This window comes from Bos taurus, unplaced genomic scaffold, assembly GCF_002263795.3.
Source record: "Bos taurus isolate L1 Dominette 01449 registration number 42190680 breed Hereford unplaced genomic scaffold, ARS-UCD2.0 Leftover_ScbfJmS_671, whole genome shotgun sequence".
In the NCBI taxonomy this organism is placed as follows: Eukaryota; Metazoa; Chordata; class Mammalia; order Artiodactyla; family Bovidae; genus Bos; species Bos taurus.
This window is the reverse complement of record NW_020191972.1, coordinates 1-20,863: the sequence shown is the minus strand read 5'-3', so window position 1 is coordinate 20,863 and position 20,863 is coordinate 1. Positions and strand designations below refer to the sequence as shown.

General features: G+C 47.6%; 1 pseudogene; it reads left to right on the top strand.

The window, feature by feature from the left end:
- The first annotated feature begins 13,876 nt into the window (after positions 1–13,876).
- Positions 13,877–14,724, top strand: LOC112445743 (tyrosine-protein kinase RYK-like; annotated as a pseudogene).
- Positions 14,725–20,863: the final 6,139 nt, after the last annotated feature.

Genomic DNA, 20,863 nt, shown 5'->3' with positions numbered 1-20,863 from the left:
GGGATTTTGTATCATATGGTAGCTCTGAACCTGCCTGCAATGCAGGAGACCTGGGTTTAATCCCTGGGTCAGGAAGATCCCCTGGAAAAGGAAATGGCAACCCACTCCAGTATTCTTGCCTGGAGAATTCCATGGACGGAGAAGTCTGGCGGGCAACAGTCCCTCGGGTGACAAAAAGTCAGACACTACTTAGCAACCAAGTCACCACCACATGGTAGCTCTGTTTTCAGTTTTGAAAGGAATCTCCATTCCATTCTCCATAGTGCGTGTATCAGTTTACATTCCCACCAACAGTGTGGGAGGGTTCCCTTTTCTCCACAGTCTCTCCAGCATTTATTGTTTGTTCAGTTCAGTTCAGTCGCTCAGTCATGTCCGAATTTTTGTGACCCCATGGACTGCAGCACGCCAGGCTTCCCTGTCCATCACCAAGTCCCGGAGCCTACTCAGACTCATAGACTTTTCAATATGGCCATTCTGATCAGTGTGAGGTTCCTTGAAGGGGGAAGGAGAATAAATGTCAGAGAATGAGCAGTAAAAGCTAAAGCGTCTCAGCCCCAGGATCCAGGACACCTCTTGGGCAACAAGGACAGCCTTTAGGAGACAGAGCAGGGTTGGCGTGCACAGGCCTCTCATTGCAGTGGCTCCTCTTGTTGCAAAGCACCGGTTCTAGTTTGCTTGGGCTTCCAAACCACATGGGTTTAGTCGTCCTGTGGCATGTGGGATCTTCCCTGACCAGGGATCAAACCTGTGTCCCCTGCATTGACAGGTGAATTCCTAACACTGTCCCACCAGAAAGCCCCCGCCACATCTTCTTTATCCATTCATTTGTCGATTGTCATTTAAGTTGCTTGTATGGCTTCTCAGGTAGCTCAGACAGTAAAGAATCTACCTTCTATGCGGGAGACCTGGGTTCATTCCCTGTGTTGAGAAGATCCCCTGAAGGAGGGCATGGCAACCCACTCCAGTATTCGTGCCCGGAGAATCCCATGGACAGAGGAGCCTGGTGGGCCACAGACCATGGGGTCACGAAGAGTTGAACACGACTGAGCTACTAAGCACACACACATTCTCCTTCCCCTGATGGTGTCTAGGCCCTGGTTTCCACCTCTTACCCTGGGCCCACAATTCTCCAGCTGAACGGCCTCAGGTTCTGAGTCCTTGCCCCATGTCTCCCCCAGGGTCTGGGTCTGTTCTGAGCAGGGCTTCAAGGCATTAATTCTCCTCCAAGAGAAGCAAGGGTTTGGCCTATTATTGTCATAATGAAGGAAAATCTGTCTCTCCAATGCCCGTGTGGAGCCTCCACCTCACATCAGTGCTGGAGTGACAAGAAGTGGTAGCCAAGTTAAGTGTCTGTGAGGAAACTCAGGTGCTAGCTGGCATGTGCTGACTCACTCTTCATGTGCCCCACAAAATTCATCTGTTGCAGCTTTGGCCCTGAATGTGATGGTACCAGAAGATGCATGTGTGGGAAGTGATTGGTGGGTTCAGTTCAGTTCAGTTCAGTCTCTCAGTCATGTTTGACTCTTTGTGACCCCTTGGACTGCAGCATGCCAGGCTTTGCTCTCCGTCACCAACATCCAGAGCTTGCTCAAACTCATGTCCATCAAATTGGTGATGCCATCCAACCGTCACATTCTCTGTCATCCCCATCTCCTCCTGCCTTCAATCTTTCCCAGCATCAGGGTGTTTTCAAATGAGTCAGCTCTTCGAATCAGGTGGCCAAAGGATTGAAGTTTCAGCTTCAACATCAGTCCTTCAAATGAACACCCAGGACTGATCTCCTTTAGGATAGACTGGTTGGATCTCCTTGCAGTCCAAGGGACTCTCAAGAGTCTTCTCCAACACCACAGCTCAGAAGCATCAATTCTTCGGCGCTCAGCTTTCTTTATAGTCCACCTCTCACATCGATACATGACTACTGGAAAAACCATAGCCTTGACTACACAGACCTTTGTTGACAAAGTAATGTCTCTGCTTTTTAATATGCTGTCTCGGTTGGTCATAACTTTCCTTCCAAGGAGTAAGCGTCTTTGAATTTCATGGCTGCAATTACCATCTGCCATGATTTTGGAGCCCAGAAAAATAAAGTCAGCCACTGTTTCCACTGTTTGCCCATCTATTTGCCATGAAGTGATGGGACCAAATGCCATGATCTTAGTTTTCTGAATGTTGAGCTTTAAGGCAACCTTTTCCCTCTCCTCTTTCACTTTCATCAAGAGGCTCTTCAGTTCTTCTTCACTTATCCTATATCAAAAAGGCTGGAAGTTAGGGTTCACAAGGGGCTCTTATTGTATAGTTAAAATATGGCCCATTGTGGTGACCTGACAAACAAGGGATGAAGTCACAGTGGCCACATTGCCCTGATGCGCATCCTGTTTCTTCCTTAAGGTGATATCCTGTTTTTCCCTGCTGGTGCCAGTTTCTCAAGACTCCTTGACCACCCGACCATGAGAACCCTTTCACTAAGTGACCACAAGACCCCAGCTGTGGGCTAAAGATCAATTGTGGCCCCCTCCCTCTGGGGAACAATTTCCCATCGATAGGGTATAAGAAGGGTTGGCTGTAAAAAGAGAGCACCATTTTCTCTCTAAATCCAGTTGCTTTCTTTCTTTCTTATAATAAACCTTTCTCTGCCTGAATTCCTGGCTCATTCTCTTTTTCTCCACGCTCGCCTTACAGCACATGCATCTTGGGGAGGTTCCATGGACCAGGCAGGCGTGAAGAAAGAAACAAGATAATTGGCCAAAGGTAAACAAAGACCCGAAGGACTGTCCTACATAAGTAATTTACATCACCTTCATACTGAGCTCCTCCTCCCTCAGGATGCCTGCACTCCTCTCCGGTGTGTGTCTCTGCAGAACTTGTGACATACTGCACTCCTCCTCATTAAAGACAATGCCCATGCCCTTTCTCTCTGGGTATTTATTTCTGCCTTGCTTCTGTCTTAAATAAACAGCCAGTTTTTCTATGTTCTCTCTCAAACATTGTGCTGTGTCTCTAATAATAAGCTTTGTACCTATTTTACAGTTTTTGCCTCCTTGGAACATTCTTGCTATCAAATGGGGGAAAGAACCAGGGCCACTTTGCTTCTAGCCTCTAGTCCCTGGTGGTCTTGTGGCTAGGGTTCCGGGGTTTTCATCCAGGCTACCACGGTTCAATCTCTGCCCAGGGAAGAAAGGTCTCTCTTCAGGACAACTCACTCCTTTCCCTCCAAAATCTCTGGGAATATTTCAGTTCAGTTCAGTTCAGTTCATTCTCTTAGTCGTGTCCAACTCCTTGCGACCCCATGAACCACAGCATGCCAGGACTCCCTGTCCATCACCAACTCCCGGAGTCCACCCAAACCGACGTCCATTGAGTCAATGATGCCATCCAACCATCTCATCCTCTGTCATCCCCTTCTCCTCCTGCCCTCAATCTTTCCCACCATCAACGTCTTTTCCAATGAGTCAGCTCTTCACATCAGGTGGCCAAAGGATTCGAGTTTCAACGTCACCATCAGTCCTTCCAATGAACATTCAGGACTGATTTCCTCTAGGATGGACTGGTTGGATCTCCTTGTAATCCAAGGGATTCTCAAGAGTCTTCTCCAACACCACAGTTCAAAAGTATCAATTCTTCAGCGCTCAGCTTTCTTTATAGTCCAACTCTCACATCCATACGTGACCACTGGAACAACCAAGGCCCTGACTAGAAGGATCTTTGTTGACAATGTGATGTCTCTGCTTTTTAGTATGCTGTCTCAGTTGGTCATAACTTTCCTTCCAAGGAGTAAGCGTCTTTGAATTTCATGGCTCCAATCAGCATCTGCAGTGAGATTGGAGCCCAGAAAAATAAAGTCTGACACTGTTTCCACTGTTTCCCCATCTATTTGCCATGAAGTGATGGGACAAAATGCCATGGTCTTAGTTTTCTGAATGTTGAGTTTTAAGCCGACTTTTTCACTCTCTTTTTTTACTTTCAAGAGGCTCTTTAGTTCTTCTTTACTTTCTGCCATTGGAGTGGTGTCATCTGCATATCTGAGGTTATTGATATTTCTCCTGGCAATCTTGATTCCAGCTTCTGCTTCTTCCAGCCCAGAGTTTCTCATGATGTACTCTGAATATAAGTTAAATAAGCAGGGTGACAATATACAGCCTTGATGGACTCCTTTTCCTACTTGGAACCAGTCTGTTGTTCCATGTCCAGTTCTCACTGCTGCTTCCTGACCTGCATATAGGTTTCTCAAGAGGCAGGTCAGGTGGTCTGGTATTCCCATCTCTTTCAGAATTTTCCAGTTTATTGTGATCCACACAGTCAAAGTCTTTGGCATAGTAAAAAAAAAAAAAAAGCAGAAATAGATGTTTTTCTGGAACTCTCTTGCTTTTTCCATGATCCAGCAGATGTTGGCAATTTGATCTCTGGTTCCTCTGCCTTTTCTAAAACCAGCTTGAACATCTGGAAGTTCACGGTTCACGTATTGCTGAAGCCTGGCTTGGAGAATTTTGAGCATTACTTTACTAGCGTGTGAGATGAGTACAGTTGTGCAGTAGTTTGAGCATTTTTTGGCATTGCCTTTCTTTGAGATTGGAATGAAAACTGACCTTTTCCAGTCCTGTGGCCACTGCTGAGATTTCCAAATTTGCTGGCATATTGAGTGCAGCACTTTCACAGCATCATCTGTAAGGATTTGAAATAGCTCAACTGGAATTCCATCACCTCTACTAGCTTTGTTCATAGTGATGCTTTCTAAGGCCCACTTGACTTCACACTCCAAGATGTCTGGCTCTAGGTGAGTGATCACACCATCGTGATTATCTTGGTCATGAAGATCTTTTTTGTACAGTTTTTCTTTGTATTCTTGCCATCTCTTCTTAATATCTTCTGCTTCTGTTAGGTCCATACCATTTCTGTCCTTTATCGAATCCATTTTTGCATGAAATGTTCCCTTGGTATCTCTAATTTTCTTGAAGAGATCTCTAGTCTTTCCCACTCTGTTGTTTTCCTCTATTTCTCTGCATTGATCGCTGAGGAAGGCTTTCTTATCTCTTCTTGCTATTCTTTGGAACTCTGCATTCAGATGCTTATATCTTTCCTTTGCTCCTTTGCTTTTCACTTCTCTTCTTTTCACAGCTATTTATAAGGCCTCCTCAGACAGCCATTTTGCTTTTTCACATTTCTTTTTCTTGGAGATGGTCTTGATTCTTGTCTCCTGTACAATATCATGAACCTCTGTCCATAGTTCATCAGGCACTGTATCTATCAGATCTAGTCCCTTAAAACTATTTCTCACTTCCACTGTATAGTCATAAGGGATTTGATTTAGTTCATACCTGAATGTTCTAGTGGTTTTCTCCACTTTCTTCAATTTCAGGCTGAATTTGGCAATAAGGAGTTCATGATCTGAGCCATAGTCAGCTCCCAGTCTTGTTGTTGCTGACTGTATAGAGCTTCTCCATCTTTGGCTGCAAAGAATATAATCAATCTGATTTCAGTGTCGACCATCTGATGATGTCCATGTGTAGAGTCTTCTCTTGTGTTGTTGGAAGAAGGTGTTTGCTATGACCAGTGCATTCTCTTGGTAGAACTGTATTAGCCTTTGCCCTGCTTCATTCTGTACTCCAAGGCCCAATTTGCCTGTTACTCCAGGTGTTTCTTGACTTCCTACTTTTGCATTCCAGTCCCCTATAATGAAAAGGACATCTTTTTTGGGTGTTAGTTCTAAAAGGTCTTGTAGGTCATCATAGAAGTCTTCAGTTTCTTCAGCGTTACTGGTTGGGGCATAGACTTGGATTACCGTGATTTTGAATGGTTTGCCTTGGAAACAAATAGAGATCATTCTGTCATTTTTGAGATTGCATCCAAGTACTGCACTTCAGACTCTTTTGTTGACCATGCTGGCTACTCCATTTCTTCTAAGGGAGTCCTGCCCACAGTAGTAGATATAATGGTCATCTGAGTTAAACTCACCCATTCCAGTCCATCTTAGTTTGCTGATTCCAAGAATGTTGATGTTCACTCTTGTCACCTCCTGTTCGACCACTTCCAATTTGCCTTGGTTCATGGACCTGACATTCCAGGTTCCTATGCAATCTTGCTCTTTACAGCATCTGACCTTGCTTCTATCACCAGTCCCACCCACAACTGGGTGTTGTTTTTGCTTTGGCTCCATCCCTTCATTCTTTCTGGAGTTATTTCTCCACTGATCTCCAGTAGCATGTTGGGCACCTACCAACCTGGGGAGTTTATCTTTCAGTGTCCTGTCTTTTTGCCTTTTCATACTGTTCGTGGGGTTCTCAAGGCAAGAATATTGAAGTGGCTTGCCATTCCCTTCTCCAGTGGACCGCATTCTGTCAGACCTCTCCACCATGACCAAACTAGGGTCTGTCTGCTTCCCACTCTAAAGCCATTAGAGAGGTCTTGTTGATGGAAAGGAAAGTTTGCCTTATTTTGGATGCCAGCAATGGTGGAGGGGAAGAGGGTAGCAGACCTCCATGGTGGCTCAGTGGTAAAGAATCTGCCCAGAATCCACCCGTCAATGCAGGAGGTGTGGGTTCAATCCCTGCCTCAGAAAGATTCCTTGCAGAAGGAAATAGCAACCCACCCCAGTGTTCTTGCCTGGGAAATCCCATGGACAGAGGAGTCTGGCAGGCTACACTCCATAGGGTCACAAAGAGTCACATACTTAGCGACTAAACAACAAATGGAGGTGAGCGGGGTGTGGGAAGGATGGACATCTGTCCAAAGGCTGATTCCCCCAACTGACAATAAGTGGGCAAGAACTTTTATAGACAGAGGGACGGGGCTGCATGCAGAAACAGCACAGTCAGCTCTGACAGTCATATCCACCTTGGTCATGGATGGTCTGACCAGAGTCATCTTGATTGTTTCAAGGACAATTAATCTTTGGTTCCATGGTTGGTTTGTTCTCATCTCCTTGAGGACAATTCTTGGAATTGTGGTAGCTTATATCATGGCTACAGTCTGGTCATCATGTAGCTAATTTCTTCCAACTGGTAGGAATTTATGTATCTATAAGACAGTTCACAGGATAGAGCTCAGAATATTATCAATAGCCCTTGAGAAGGACCTCAAAGTCCTTGACTACACTTAATGACTACATTATTCTTATTTGGTCTCCTTTGACTATTTTCCTTAGTTTCTGCATTTTCTCACTTCTCTGATTAAGCTTAGTGTGTGGCTAAAGCTTTTCTATGGACAAAAGGCAGGCTGAGGACATGGTGGGGCAAGGGCCATAGGGTCCCACTCTCTTTCATCGGAATTCCTTCTACAGTTTGAGGGAAGGGAAACAAGTTCCTTCACTCTATCCTGAGGGGAACAAGCTGGTCCCTTATGTGGGGTGAGGGTGGGGGCTGATCCATGGGTCAGGCAGGAGGGGTGGCTTAGGTGGTCTGCCCACCCCGTGGGTGTGTTGGCTTATACGCACTGCCTTGCTTTTGCTCCCAACACCTCAGTAGTGGCAGCTGGGGTTTGATCTTTTTGTATCTTGTTGCTCATAATTTGTCCCAACTGTGCATACATGCAGCACTTTTTCTCCCTTTATAGTGTCTTTGCATTTTATGCTTCATGAGACCTTTGTCCAGGTCCCAGCCTGTCTCAGGTGTGACAGAAGCAGGAGAAGAGGGAATTCTGGCTTGGACTCCCCGGTCATAAACTTTCCCATGGTCTATACTCAACACCTAGAAAATGATTTCTCAAAATAACTGAACCCCCTTCCATCTGATTTCATCAATCTAGTTAATTGGAAGAACTGCTGTATGGAGTTAGTTTCCCAGTATGTAGTGAATTAACTTCTCATCCAGACATCTAAAACTGGTTCTGGCCACATGCCATCCTTGTGGGATGAATTGAGGAAATAGTCACTGAACTCAATTACTGTGCTCCATGGTTCAGATGAAGAGTGTGGTTGACACAGAGAGAGAGATCCTGGCCACACTGTGTGAGGAGATGCTCAACAGGGGCAGCTGCTGTCTCCGTGCCTGCCAAGTTCCCATTTCTCAGCAAGAGCCCAATAAATAGTTATTGAATGAATACATGTTCAGTTACTGCTAGTTTTCTAGTGTTAATGAATATCTTATCAGTCCAGGATCATCAATAGATGGTAAAATTATGGGCTGAAATATTGTCAGGGAACAGGATATTCCTGTTTTATAATAGAGGAATATTATAATATTCCTATTATTATTACTGTTTTATAATAGAGGAATATCCCTCTATTCTAACACAGAAGTGAAGTTTCAACCCACATTTTTTTGTCTGTGCAAATATCAGAATCAAACTCACCTTTTATTTTTATCATTATCATCATCATGATCACTTGCTAGTCAGTATCTTATTGACATTCTGGAGACTTTGGTTTGACCTCCTTTATCCTGACTATTGGGAGAAGGCAATGGCTCTTCCTTATGTGAGTTGCTGTGTGGTTTCCACTGGCTTTATTTTGAGAAGTGTGACCAGGGTAACATTAATACTTCTTTTAGCTGGACTAAACTACCAGACCACCTGACCTGCCTCTTGAGAAATCTGTATGCAGGTCAGGAAGCAACAGTTAGAACAAGACATGGAACAACAGACTGGTTCCAAATAGGAAAAGGAGTACGTCAAGGCTGTATATTGTCACCCTGCTTATTTAACTTATATTCAGAGTACATCATGAGAAACGCTAGACTGGAAGAAACACAAGCTGGAATCAAGCTTGCCAGGAGAAATACCAATAACCTCAGATATGCAGATGACACCACCCTTATGGCAGACAGTGAAGAGGAACTAAAAAGCCTCTTGATGAAAGTAAAAGAGGAGAGTGAAAAAGTTGACTTAAAGCTCAACATTCAGAAAACGAAGATCATGGCACCCAGTCCCATCACTTCATGGGAAATAGATGGGGAAACAGTGGAAACAGTGTCAGACTTTATTTTTGGGGGCTCCAAAATCACTGCAGATGGTGACTGCAGCCATGAAATTAAAAGATGCTTACTCCTTGGAAGGAAAGTTATGACCAACCTAGATAGCAATATTGTAAAGCAGAGACATTACTTTGCCAACAAAGGTCTGTCTATCCAAGGCTATGGTTTTTCCTGTGGTCATGTGTGGATGTGAGAGTTGGACTGTGAAGAAGGCTGAGCACAGAAGAATTGATGCTTTTGAACTGTGGTGCTGGAGAAAACTCTTGAGAATGCCTTGGACTGCAAGGAGATCCAACCAGTCCATTCTGAAGGAGATTAGCCCTGGGATTTCTTTGGAAGGAATGATGCTAAAGCTGAAACTCCAGTACTTTGGCCACCTCATGTGAAGAGTTGACTCACTGGAAAAGATTCTGATGCTGGGAGGGATTGGGGGCAGGAGGAGAAGGGGAAGACAGAGGACGGGATGGCTGAATGACATCATTGACTCGATGGACGTGAGTCTGAGTGAACTCTGGGAGCTGGTGATGGACAGGGAGGCCTGGCGTGCTGCAGTCCATGGGGTCACAAAGAGTTGGACATGACTGAGCGACTGAATGAACTGAACTGAGGCCAATAAGCCTGGTCGCTAACATACTCTGTGGCAACCATGAAGGGCTACTGTCCCCTTTCTGCCAGAGCATCTGGGCATCTCTGTGACCTCGGGGTGCAAATTCTCTGTGGTGACAAGTGGCCGCCTGAACCTCAGCTCAGAGTCACCAGTTTGGTTGGTCTGCCTTCCTGGCCCCTGGGGGCCTCAGGGCCCTCATTCAGGCATCGCGCTCCCCCTCACCCTTTGTCCCTTTCCCTCATCTATTATCTCTCCAGTTCTCCTCTCTCTGTCTTATCCTTCTGAGAGAGTGGACCTCGGCAAGGACAGCATCACCCCTCCCAGCTTAGGAGACAAAGCTCCCTCTGGCTGTCAATGGCTCACTTTGATGGGTGACAAGGTGGTGGGAGAGACCCACCTCATACCCTGCAGGTCTTGGTCCAGCAGGTTCTGCCTCATAGGAGATCTGTGAGAACGATAGAGGTTCAAACCACGTATTAGGTAGTGGCTGGACGTCTGATCATACCAATGTTCTCACTTCTATTTTCCTGTTGCCAAGAGAAGTCCCGTTGGGAACTCAGTAAAGTGGCAGATATCTATATGCTGGTTTATGCGTAGGTGAAAATCCCACCTCTGGGCTGCAGGCCCACAGCCGATGTACAAGGGGCTGGTTTCTGGGCTTGATCACCCCAGTGGGCAGTGGACAGGGTGCTCCCTCCCTCACTGGCCCTTTCTGGAAGCCTGCAGGTTGGTGCCTGAATAAATAGACACCCGCAGAGTGCAAGGGTTGAAAAGGCAATGGCTCCCTTTCCGTTTTTTCAGTCTTTTCTGTCCCTCCTCCCTTTTGCTCTCCCTTAGTCCTCATACCTACACTGCTGTCCTTTTACATCCAAGAGACTCCCTGTTGGGTCACCTTTTTCACCACCACTTGTTTGTTTTGTGTCCCCACTTCAGGCTTGAGGTTCCCACTGGCCCCCTTGAGAGAAGAGCTGGGCTGGGCTGGACAAAATGCCCCAGAGGCCACCTCCAGTAAGACCCTCTCTTTGTTTCTTGTTTGTTAATTTTCTGTCATTGGTAGGTTCTCTCAGTCAGTGAATTTAAAAGCATCTTTGTTTTATGTACTTTTCTCTGTCCAATTGCTCCTGCAAAGCTCTGCTACAGTTGTGGGCATGGGTTACTTGTTGCTCTTTCACTCAGTCATGTCTGACTCTTTGAGACTCCATGGACTGCAAGAACCAGGCTTCCATGTCCTTCACCATCTCCTGGAGCTTGCTCACACTCATGTCGATTGAGTCAGTGATGCCATCCAACCATCCCGTCCCATCCTGTCATCCCCTTCTCCTCCTGCCTTCAATCTTTCCCAGCATCTTTCCCAGGTCTTTTCCAATGAGTCATCTCTTCACATCAGGTGGCCATCAGGAGCTTCAACTTCAGCATCAGTCCTTCCAATGAATATTCAGGACTGATTTCCTTTAGGATTGACTGGTTTGATTTCCTTGCTGTCCAAGGGACTCTCAAGAGTCTTCCACAACACCACAGCTCAAAAACATCAATTCTTCAGTGCTCAGTCTTCTTATGGCCCAACTGTCACGTCCATACATGACTACTGAAAAAACCATAGCTTTGACTATAGGGACCTTTGTTGGGAAAGTGATGTCTCCGGTTTTTAATATGTTATCTAGATTTATCATAGCTTTTCTTCCAAGGAGCAAGCATCTTTTAATTTCATGGCTGCAATCACTGTTCACAATCATTTTGGAAGACTTTAAAAACAAAACAAACAAAAAAGGGAGCTTCCATTTCTCCCTTCCAAAATGTAAGTCTTTCACCTGGGTTCTCAGGAACTATCTGATCCATCTGTGGTACCCCAGAGTCAGGGGGAAAAAATAGCATTTTTAAAACAGAAGCAATAAAACAAGGAGACCTCTGGTTCTGTCTTTACATGAAAATGAATTTGTAACTGAGCGTGATTTAATTGGGTTAAAGGAAAGTAAGTACTATATAAATAAACCCTCAGAAATATCAATAAAGCTCGTCAGAACACATTTCTGACACCAGGGACGACCCTGAGTCAGAATGATTGGCTAGAGATGACCCAGAAACTAACTCCATCACCAAAGAACCTGAGACCACAAGCCATGTGGCAAAGCAGTTCTGCTGGGTTCCCTTACCCTGCTGCTCTCCGCCCTGTAGCCCCTTCCCAAAAAAGCCTCTTCCCTTGTCAGCATGTGTGTCTCCTGGAACAATTCATTTCCCAGTGTTAGACAAAAGCCCACTCTCAGACCCTGCAAGGAGTCCCCCTTTCTGTAACAGATGGCGACTCTGGTGGGATTTCCTCACTGCGACTGATGCCCTGACCATTCAGGTACTTAGGGACAAGCTTGTCCGCTGACTGACCTGACCCAGTGGCCGGAACAAGAATTTTCTTTTGTTCCTTGTCTCCTCCCAATTCAAATGACTGGCCTGAGTGCCCCCAATCTGATAAGGGACAAGAGACTTAAGACTGATAAGGTGAGGAACAAGAAGAGCCTTAAGTTCAGTGGCTCAGTCGTCTCCGACTCTTTGCGACCCCGTGGACTGCAAACCCATCACCAACTCCCGGATTTTACTCAAACTCGTGTCCATCGAGTCGGTGATGCCTTCCAACTATCTCATCCTCTGTCGTCCCCTGCTCCTACCGTCTTTAATCCTTCCCAGCATCAGGGTCTTTTCCAGTGACGCCCCTTCTTTCGCATCAGGTGGCCAAAGTATTGTCGTTTCAGCCTCAGTAACAAGAACTAGGCGGTCTCCAATCACCTGCAAGTTGGCGCACTACGTAAGCAAGTGGGCGCACTACGTAAGCAGGTGGGCAGGCGAGCACACGGGGAGGCCGGGCTAGTGAGCAAGTGAGCTGTTAATAGAGCCCCGCCCAGCCCCCGGCGCGGGGTTCCTAGTGGTTACTGCTAGGAAATCTGGGGCGGAACCTGTCAGCGGAGGGGCGGGCCAGGCAGTCCTGGGAGGAGCGGAGGTCCACACCTCAGCTGTGGGCTAGCGGGAAAGGATCGCGGGTTCTGGCTTGGCAGCCTCGCACTCCTGCAAAGGGATCCAGGTGGCAAAGGGAGAGATGGGTGGCTTCAAGACCAGTCTTGGTTTCCTCGTTTTGCTTCCAATTGTTTTGTTCAGCGGAACGTCCAGCGGTGAGTTCGGGGATGACCCTGCGCGGAGCGTGGCGGGGGAACGCGAGGAGGTTTAATGGGTTATGAGCGGTAAAGGGGATGGGGGTGGTGTCCCCGGGGTTTCGCGAAACTTTTTACAGGGTGGCGCTGCCGCCCCCACCTCTTTCCCTTCCCTGGCCCATTTAGTCCTCGGAGGCTCCTCCCGGCTTCTTGCTGGTACTCCGGGCCAGAACAGGGTTGACTTGGGTGAAGTAGTAATGTCGGGAATTTGGGAAGTGACGCTGGGAGAAGAGGGGTCCGCAACGCGGCAGGAAATAGGGTTGAAACCCCCCAAGGGTCCAGACCGCCCCTGGAAGTGGGAGCCCTGGAGCCGGGCGGTTTGGGGCCAGTCGGGCATCCCGCGAATAGACCCAGACCCGCCCCGAAAAGCACGCCTTCCCGCCCCGACCTGTGCAACAGAGACCCTTCTGGTCCCTACATCTCCCGGCCCTTGAAGGACCAGCGCTCTTTCCCGGCTGTAAGTTATAAACGCAGAGCGGACCCTGGTGCCCAGGAAGCGGCGGCGGCGGCGCACTCCCTGCTGAAACGTGCTTGAGTGCTCCTGTCCGAGCCCTCGCTGCTGGCTCCAGCCCGGGCCCCGGCCCCAGGGCTCTGCGTCATGGCTCCACCCCCGGCCCCGGGCTCCACCCCCGGCCCCGGGCTCCACCCCGGCCTCCGGGCTCCACCCTCAGCCACCGGGCTCCGCGGCACGGCTCCACCCCCGGTCCCCGGGCTCCACTCTCGGCCACCAGGCTCCGCGGCACGGCTCCACCCCCGGTCCCAGGGCTCCACCCCCGGTCCCCTGGCTCCTCAGCAAGGCTCCACCTCCGGCCCCGGGCTCCATCCCCGGTCCCCGGGCTCCACCCTTGGCCACCAGGCTCCGCGGCACGGCTCAACCCCCGGCCCCAGGGCTCCACCCCCGGCCCCTGGGCCTCACCCAGGACCCCGGGGGCCGGTGCGAGCCTCTTCCTGAGCAGGGACCAGGTGCCTCGGCTCATTGGTCTAGATGCAGAACTTTATATATTAGAGAAGTGGCCTTGTTGGGCACTACGTCTATCCTTTAACCCAGCGAAACAGATGTCCTGCCTTTCACTTGGCCTGCAGAGTCCAAGTTGAATATAAGCAGGTTTCCAAGTAGACAATTTCGTGGACCTGCCCCAGGACGGCATTTCTGCTTGATGGGGGTGGGGCGTTCGAGGGGCACGGGGTGGGGGGATTTCCACGCACTGTATCGGCTCTAGCTTTCCTTTTCTGCAAAGTTGATGATGAGGTTGTGATACTAAATGCAGCTCAACTTGACAGTAAATTCTTCAAAAACTTCCCTTCTTCAAAAATTTGAAAGGAAGGAAAATGTGCTACAAAAAACTTCGGTCTTAGACAAAGCCACTAGCAGAACTATTTATGATCCTGTTCATGCAGCTCCAGCTACTTCTACCCGTGTGTTTTATATCAGCGCAGGGGTTTGCCGTGCAGTTATATTTCTTGTAGTAATAATATTAGCTGTTTTGCACCTTCATAGTATGACAAGAATTGAACTGGAAGACAGCATCAGTGTCCAGTAGTTCCCAAGGGTTGTCTCAGCCATGTCCCAGATGACTCAGTATCTGTGAGGAGACACACCCAACAATAGTACTTCCATCCCGTTATCCTACCTTGTGGGTGGGTAGAGGAGTGTCTTGAGAAGTGCCCCTCTTTTGGAGGCCAGAGCTAAGGTGAAGGATATCGAAATATCCAAGGAGAGGATAACTCTATCCACGGAAAGGATGTACTCCAAGAAGGTAGTTTAGGGCGTATTTTCCATGGGATTTATGTAGATGGAAAAGATCCAAATAAAAAACAGCAATCATTTGTAAAAACAGAGATTAAGCTTCTGAAATTCAGGTGACAATGATATTCACTGAACATTGCAAGCTATGAGATCTTCATCACAGAAATCTTCCTCCTATTTCCCTTATGTGTATAGAAAAAAGAGAAAAGCCCTCATGATATTGCCTTACACGAATTGGGAGAATCATAAATAGTTTTCACAGCATTGCAAATTGTGTGTCTCTGTGTGTATTAGTCAGTCCTGTCCGGCTCTTGCCACCTCATCTACTGTAGCCCGCCAAGCTCTTCTGTCCGAGGAATTCTTCAGGCAAGAATAATGGAGTGGGTGGCCATTCCCTTCTCCAGGTGATCTTTCTGACCCAGGGGTCAAACTCGGGTCTTCTGAATTGCAGGCAGATTCTTCACTGTCTGAGCCACCAGGGAAGCCTGCAGCACAAATTAGTAGAGGCCAGTAATCCTCAGGCAATTTCTCAACAGGACCTGGTCCACAAGGTCAGATTGCCTGTGGAATGGATTACCTGGTCAGAAGAGAAGTCCTCCACAAAGACCTGGCTGCTAGGAGCTCTGCCATTGATGACAACCTCAAGTTAAGAGTACAGATAGCCCCTCTCCAGAATCTTGTTCCCCATGGACTCTCACTGTGTGGGGGACAATGAAAAAGTGGGATCGATGGATGGCTCATGAACGTCTGGTTAAGAATGAGGTCTCCGGACTTCCCTGGTAATCCAGTCGCTAAGAATCCACACTCCCAATGAAAGGGCCTGGTTCGATCCTTGGTCAGGGAACTGGATCCCGCATGCTACAACTAAGAAGTCAGCATGTTGCAACTAAGAGTCTTCATGCTGCAAAAAGGTCCCAAGTGCCACAACTTAGACCCAATACAGCCAAAAAAAGATAGATATGAAAAAAATAATTTTTTTTAGTTCTCCAGTGCTAGTGATGTGTGGGCCTTCAGAGTGATAGTGTAGGAGCTCATGGCTCTGGGTCAAATACCCTACACGGATGTCGACTCTTTAGAGATATGAAAGAAGGTCGTCAAATAGCCCAGCCTATCAACTGTCCTGATGAACCATTTGCTGTGATGGCTTGTGCTGGGCCTTAGATTCGGAGGAGAAGCCCAGTTCCAGCAGCTGGCCCAGTGTCTCACAGGGTTCCATGCAGCCCTGGGGGTCTGTGTCTGACTGTCCTCTCACAGTCCCCCAGCATCAGGGGGACGGTGCCTGCTGAGGCCCACGTGGAGCCGGCCAGTCACATACATCACCCAGCACCGCAGAAGCACATTGTCTTCCAGAACACTGTGCCTTAGGAATGCCATAGCATCTGAACTTTCTAAGACAGACTTAATGATGTGGAATATTTTCTAGATATCACTTTCGTTAGGTTGAACTGAAAATGTTTGTATAAATTTTTTGACCAAGAAAGTTTTAAACAGTGTTATAAAATAAAGAGTTTTTAAAATTGTTTCAGCACAAATACTTGGACTAGCTTAGTGCCAAGTGCTTTTTAGTTTTTACTTCATCAAAGTAATGTAGTTGATTCACCCTTGAATGTGCTGGGCTTAGTTGCTCAGTCGTGTCTGACTCTTTGCGACCCCATGGACTATACAGTCCCTGGAATTCTCCAGGGTTGAATACTAGAATGGGTAGCCTTTCCCTTCTCTAGGGGATCTTCCCAACCCAGGGATCGAACCCAGGTCTTCCACATTGCAGGTGGATTCTTTACCATCTAAGGCACCAGGGGAGCTCAAGAATACTGGAGTGGGTAGCCTCTCCCTTTTCCAGGAGATCTTTCTGACTCAGGAATTGAACTGGGGTCTCCTGCATTGCAGGTGGATTCATTACCTGCTGAGCCACCAGGGAACCTCTTAAGTTTCTTTCTTCTTCTTCTTTTTTTAAATATTTATCACTAGTCTTGGGAATTATTTGTCTATAAGATAGAATACTTTGTCTTAGAAAAAGAAAAATGAAAAAATGCTGTTGCCTTGTACAGGAAAAGGTAGTGTTGGAGGAAGAAAACTTAAAAGCTAGAAGGAAAAAAAAAAGAGAAAAATGCAATAGAAATAGAAACTACTCTTTCATGAAAAATTGCCTTTTAAATTTTTTTTTAAATAAAGAGGAGTTCTGCCTTCTTACTTTGGGGAAAGTCGGAGTGGAATTCACTGAAACATCTTAAATTTGGCAGATCCTAGCATATGGCACCCCACTCCAGTACTCTTGCCTGGAAAATCCCATGGATGGAGGAGCCTGGTAGGCTGCAGTCCATGGGGTCGCTAAGAGTTGGACACAACTGGGAGACTTCACTTTCACTTTTCACTTTCATGCATTGGAGAAGGACATGGCAACCCACTCCAGTGTTCTTGCCTGGAGAATCCCAGGGACGGGGGAGCCTGGTGGGCTGTCGTCTATGGGGTTGCACAGAGTCAGACACGACTGAAGCGACTTAGCAGCAGCAGCAGTTCTCAGAGCCAGAAGTGGATTTGGGGCAGGTCAATAGTAAACAATGGTGATTTTATTTATTTTTACTTTCTGGAAAAGGAGGATAACACAGTTCCAGAAGGTACACTCATGGTTTAAGGTTAAGAATCCCTTTTACTGCACCTAGAACAGTGCTATGCACAGAACGGGTGCCTGAGTTTTGTTGGGTAAAAAAAAAAAAGTAAACAGATTATGTGCTTATCTTCAAGGCTGGCTTAAGTATAAAATGGATTTTTAAACACACTTGAAAAAATTAAAGAATTCAGTTTATTAAAAACAAAATTACATATGCATCGTGAGGAAGGCTCTCAGTGCCTAGCCATTGATCAGCACGTCCCTGGAGTCAAAGCTCCTCCCACACAGTTCAGGCCGTTACTAATTGAAGCTGGTTATGACCCAGATCCTACCACTGGTGAAGTTAATAAGTGATGGAAAAGGAGAAGCTGGTTTGTTCAGGAGCCCTGGGAAATAGTGACCTAATGTTCTCAGACCGCCTCTAAGTTTCCAGGTTAGAAAGGGAGCAGAGGTGGCTGCTGTGGGGCACATCAGCGTCTTGAGCACAGTCAGGGTGGTTGGCACAAGGCGAATGTTTGAGCACCACCAAGCTTATGGTTTCAACAAGTCTGGGGGTCTACGTGCTTGCCACCAGCAGTTTTTCTGTGCTGGGGGTCTGCTTCCTGTGGAAACAACTTGAGGCTTGTGTCAGCTCTTTGTTATCTTTCAGGGAACTGGTAATTTCATGACACTGCTATGTGGCTGGTCACAGTCTAAATTGTTACCAGTTTCCCAGCCTAAGGAGTATTCCTTTCTCCATCTTCACATGTTCTAATCCTTAACTCGTAAACCACTGTTTTGAGACTCACAGGAGGCCTGGCTGACTGAAACTTTTCTATAAACAAGAGGCAGACAGAGACCATGGGGGAGGGGGGGGAGGTCTTTCCCACTAAGGCGCCCTTGAGCCGTTTTGGTTACGAGACCATTTATTTCCTATTTGTCCATGGTCCCAAGAAGCCCAGGGCCTCCAACAGCTAGTTGGAGAAAGTCTAAACATGCCCTCTCTCAACTGGCATCTTATCCCTCTGTCTGATAACTCACCCAACAAACCCCCCCACACCTGGCCCCAAGGACCTAACTTAGGAGGGACAGGAACAGGGTTTCCCAGAGTGTGACACAGGGCTCGAGGGTGAGGCTGGGCATCCCCACTTCTACCCTTTGGTCCCACATTCATAGTGTCTAGGAATTGGGACAGCAGCAGCCTATAATGGTTATTGATTAAGGTAGGAGTTGACAGATTTTTTTCTACAGAAGATAGTAAATCTTGTCTCTTTAGGCAATTTGGTATCTGTCTCTGAGTGCAAAAGGAGCTTCCATGTTTGTGGAGCAGCAGGAGCCAAATATAATGTGTAAATCAACTGAGAACCAGACTTGTCCACTGTCCTGGTTTCTGACCCCAGTAATGAGTGACCCATCCCATAGAGAATCATCCAAGAGCTGCCTCAGTTGTCTGTTTATGAACCAGAAACTTACCGTGTCCTGCCTTGTAGCTTCTGGTGGTGGGACTGTGATAGGAGTGTGGATCTGGCTGTTATGGGCTAATGCACCCCCTCTGCTATAGTCTGGCTTCCTTGGTTCAAGGAGCCATAGGGGATACTGCATGAAGCCACAGGTGTGAGCATACCTGTATCAACTCTGGTGTCAGGCCTAGGTGACCTGCTGGCACATCTTATTTGTTCCCTGTAGCCCTGGTTATGCCAAGCCACATAATCACTTCTATCCTATGACGGCTGGCCTATCTGAACTAATGGTTGGGGTTGGTGAACCCAGATCATGATGGGCAACTCTGACATTCCATGACCAGAGGCCTCATCTCTGCCAGGCCCCAGGACCATACCAGGAGCCGCACTGAATGGTATGGGCTTTCTCACTGCAAGTGGTATGTCCTTTCTTCAGGACACCAGGAGTCTGTGTTGTGAGCCTCCAAGTAAAATGCCACCTACAGCATGTAGCACCTTTCTGAACACAGGAAGCTATGATGTCACCGGTTCTGTTGGGTCATCTGCCCAAGAAGCAGGTCCAGCCACACTCATCATTCATCAATTGTGACTGCCTTTGTGCCAGGACAGCAGTTGCAGCAGAGACCTAGGGTCTTGAAGCCTGGAATGTGTCATATGTACCATTAGAGGGAACCTAGGACCTCAGTGGTAATTCAGTGGAGATAAGATAGGGACCACAGCTCTGCAGGCCTAGGGAGATTGTAGGTTGGTACTCGTTTTCATTATTTCCTCCAGGAGATGATACTGTCTCCATGTACTATCGGGGGATGGGGAGTCAGGGTGAGAAGAATGAATGTGGAATCCACGACTCTGGTACCTCACCCATGGCAGTTTACTAACAACACAGACTGTGCATTCGTGTCAGAAGCCCAGGACGTGTGCAATGGACACTGAGTGGATCTGTGGACCCAGAGATAACCACTGTCAGCAGGACCTGGCACAGGTGTCTATTAATTGCCTGGTCCTTGGAGCATCGCTTCACAGCACGGGGGCCATGACCATGCTACTGTTCCTGTGCGTGGTGTTAGTAACCCACTGGATCTAATGAATGTGGGAGTAGTTTCTCCTTCTGCACTTCCACTCCAGTTCAGTTCAGTCACTCAGTTGTGTCTGACTCTTTGCGACCCCATGGACTGCAGCACGCCAGGCTTCCCTGTCCATCACCAACTCCCAGAGTCATGTCCATCGCATCGTGATGCATCCAACTCTCATCCTCTGTCGTCCCCTTCTCCTCTATCCTTCAATCTTTCCCAGCATCAGGGTCTTTTCCAATGAGTCAGTTCTTCACATCAGGTGGCCAAAGTATTGGAGTTAGTTGCCCCAGTAAATAACCGTGTGGCTCATCCGGAGAGTATGGAAGGACTTCTGCACTTGCTGTGGTGATGAAAGGGCCCTCCTCACTGGGACGTGGCTTCTTTCTCTGGTGATGCCTTCTGAGAAGTAGCTCGGTTCTGGAGATTTTGGTAGGGATGTTTGGTAGGGATGGCTGCTTTCAGCCTACTGATCATCCAGTCTTGTGTTTGTCTCTCCTTGTTTTCTGTCTCTCAATCAAGCAGTTTGCATCCAGGTTCACTGACCATCTCTCTGCCTCTAGGATCACCCTGTGCTATGAGCCAGCATTGTACTCTCTGCAGTCAGGCCCTGGCTGGCATTGGGACTCTCTAATCACTTTCAGCTTCCCTGATAGCTCAGTTGGTAAAGAATCCACCTGCAACACAGGAGACCCCAGTTTGATTCCTGGGTCTGGAAGATCCGCTGGAGAAGGGATAGGCTAGCCACTCCAGTATCCTTGGGCTTCCCTTGTGGCTCAGCTGGTAAAGAATCCGCCTGCAACGTGGGAGACCTGGGTTCGATCCCTGGATTGGGAAGATCTTCTGGAGAAGGGAAAGGCTACCCACTGCAGTATTCTGGCCTGGAGAATTCCATGGACTGTATAGTCCATGGGGGTCATAAGAGTGAGACACGACTGAGTGACTTTCACTAATGACTTTGACCATTGTACCAACTTTGCTCCTGACATACAATACTCCACCTGGAATCTGATCTTTCCCCATTTTCCATCCCTGTTCCTGCCGGAAGCCCACAGGAACACGGTTTCCTACCACTATCCTTGATTTCCACAAAAGTCATCTTTGAGCTATGGGAGATGCTTCTCATCCACACTTTCCTCTCTGGCTCCATAGAATCCATCAGGCTTTCCCATGGTGCCTGGTGGCCTGGACACTTTCCTGCCCTTTCATACCGTGTCCGCCCTGGCAGATTCACTTCCCTGAGCCTTTGATCCCCTCCTCTACCACCTGCCTCAGAAGTTCTGGACTTTCTCTTT